Source organism: Cornus florida, unplaced genomic scaffold, assembly GCF_030987335.1.
Source record: "Cornus florida cultivar Cherokee Brave unplaced genomic scaffold, ASM3098733v1 CherokeeBrave_3.0.0_Hap2_Chr02, whole genome shotgun sequence".
Taxonomy (NCBI): domain Eukaryota; kingdom Viridiplantae; phylum Streptophyta; class Magnoliopsida; order Cornales; family Cornaceae; genus Cornus; species Cornus florida.
Window position 1 is genome coordinate 63,274,131 of NW_026775572.1, and position 2,683 is coordinate 63,276,813.

Below are 2,683 nucleotides of genomic sequence, written 5' to 3' on the forward strand. Positions count from 1 at the left end.
AGGAGTTAGTGCTGCCAAAACGAGCACTTTTATAAACAACTATATACCAGTTTTAATGGCTTGGCAATAGAAATACTAATACCATTTTTTTTAATTGGTTATTCATGTAGGACGAAAGTGTAAGTAGATTGACAAAAACCGCTTGAGAGCGTCTCTAATACTGAGAGTTAAATTTGGATGTTAAATTTATATTTTGGCAAGTGTTACAGTGTTAAAATATTACATTTTAATAATTTTATTCTAATAATGCATTTCATGCAAAAAATAACCACCATTCTTTTTCACTATCATTTCCACCATTCATATTTGCATCGTAGTATTAGGCACATTCCAAATTAAGTTGAAAATATTAGAAGAAAACTAAAATTAAACCTAATTAAAAAGAAGCGAAAATCTAAAATATCTAGTAAAAAAGGACCAAAAAAAAAAACAAATTTTTTATAATTTTTTTACCACTATTTGTGAATTAATTTTTTTATATAATTTTTTTTCTTTTTCAGAAATTTATATTATATATATATATATATATATATGTATATTATATATATTTGATTATATAATTATTATATATTTTTAGGGCAAATCATTTTAGCCTCCCCAATCGCCTCCATCTCGCTCTCAACTCTCAGAACTTGCCCTCTCTCTCTCCCTCTTTGCAACTGCAAACTACAAAATCTACAAGAATCAGAAGTTCAAAACCTATATATTTCAGTTTATCTATCTGTCTGCAAGAATCCAAAGTTCAAAACCTATTACCTATATAAAAACCCATATCGGCGTATCATTTCAGATTGTTCAAAAAATCGAAACCCATATCTTTCAGTTTCCATCGCCCGTTGTTCCAATTCGGGTTCGCAGTTCGTAAGCTTCAGCCGCTGTCCCAATTTTAACCCATCTGCTATATTTTGAATTGGCAGCCCATATGACAAGTGGGTTGGAGATGCTCTGAGACATCATTTTAATTGATATTCTTCTATAGTTTTTTAAAAATTCTTTTATATATTTATGAAATTTCAACCTTCAAGTCACATAAAAATTTTGTGGGTCGGGCTAGAACAAGTTGGGTCCAACCAATTATGACCTAATTGAACTTTTTTTTATATAAAAAATTGTAAAATCCATTCTTTTGGCAAACATTTTTGGAAATCAATTTTTTAAAATTTCAGGGTAAAGGATCAAGTCGGATTGCCCCGTTTATAAAGACACGACCCGTTTACAAAAGACCCAAATCGTTTACGCATCTCTAGGACTACAAATGAGCCGAGTTGAGGCAAGCAGAGCTTAGATGTGCTCAGGCTCGGCTCGACTTATTGTTGTAAGGGTTAAAATCACAAAATTCCCATGTACTTTAAAAATTGTGCATAAAAATCCGAGTAAAATTAAAAATAAATAAAATCATGAACTAACAAGTTGTCCCCATATTAGTGATTGACCTTATAACTTAGTTATGAAATGATAAAATTGACCTTACTATTTAATGTTAAATTAAAATACTAATAATAATTTTTTAAATTATTTTTGTAATTTAAAAATAGCAAGGTCAATTTTGTAATTCATTTTATTTAATGGGCCTTTATTATTTTTATAATTTAAAATAATTATTTTTCAATATTTTAATTTAGCATTAAATAACAAGATCAATTTTATCATTTCCCCGTTGCTAGCTTCCCGCACAAAGGCGACGTCCTTTCAATAATCCTCTTCTCTCACTCAATCTGTACCTTTATTTTAGGCATTTTATTCAATTCAACAAATCAAATGGTCACTCACTCTTCCTTCGTGCTTTTTGGGTCCAGTTTTATTCGTATTATTAGGCCTTTGCCTAGCTACTTCGCTAGAGCTACTAGAAGTCAGTCAATACCAAGTTAATGGGTTTGACATGTGGCAACTTGATAACTTTTTTTAATTCATGGGGGAAGATTTTATGTCCATTTTGAAAGTACAAGAGGTTTTGTAATTTTAACCCTTTTTTGTAATCATTCAAGCTCGATCTAGCCCAACTAAACCATGATCGAGCTCAACTCGACTGTATTTAGCCAAGTTTGAGCTCGACTCAATAAACTTGTTTACGAGCCATCAACTGCGATCGACATAGTCTCCATATATATATATATATACACACGCACACAATTAAGGCATATCTATTTATATCAATTAGGCATATATATTTAAGATTTTCACATATAAATGAGGTTAGGGCTCCATATATACTAAGTGGTTGAGTCAAAGTCCTATACTTTCAAGAAAATGAGATTGACTAAAAAGATGACATGGCACATAAACTTTTACTGTTTAAAATATTGTGTTGCCTAAAATACCCTTCTCCCTATTCTAACACATTTACCTTATTGCCCTTTTTATTTACTCATCCAATTTAAGCATTATATGGCTAATAAACCCTCATTCGTGTGCCCTCTCTCTCTCTATCTCTATATAACAGCGAAGCGCAACCCGTTTTCTATCTCTCTAACCAGTGAAACAACCCTCGTTTTTCGATGACCGAATCTATTCAGTTTTGAATCAAGCCAAACCTAGGGTTTATCTCTCTCTCAAGAATGAATCTAGGGTTTGAGGTAATTTTCCATCTAATTTATATGCATAATATGTGATTTTGATATGGGTTTATATGTTTCCTTTTGGGTTTTTCATCTATTTTGCACATTCAATCCAAGATTGCATATTC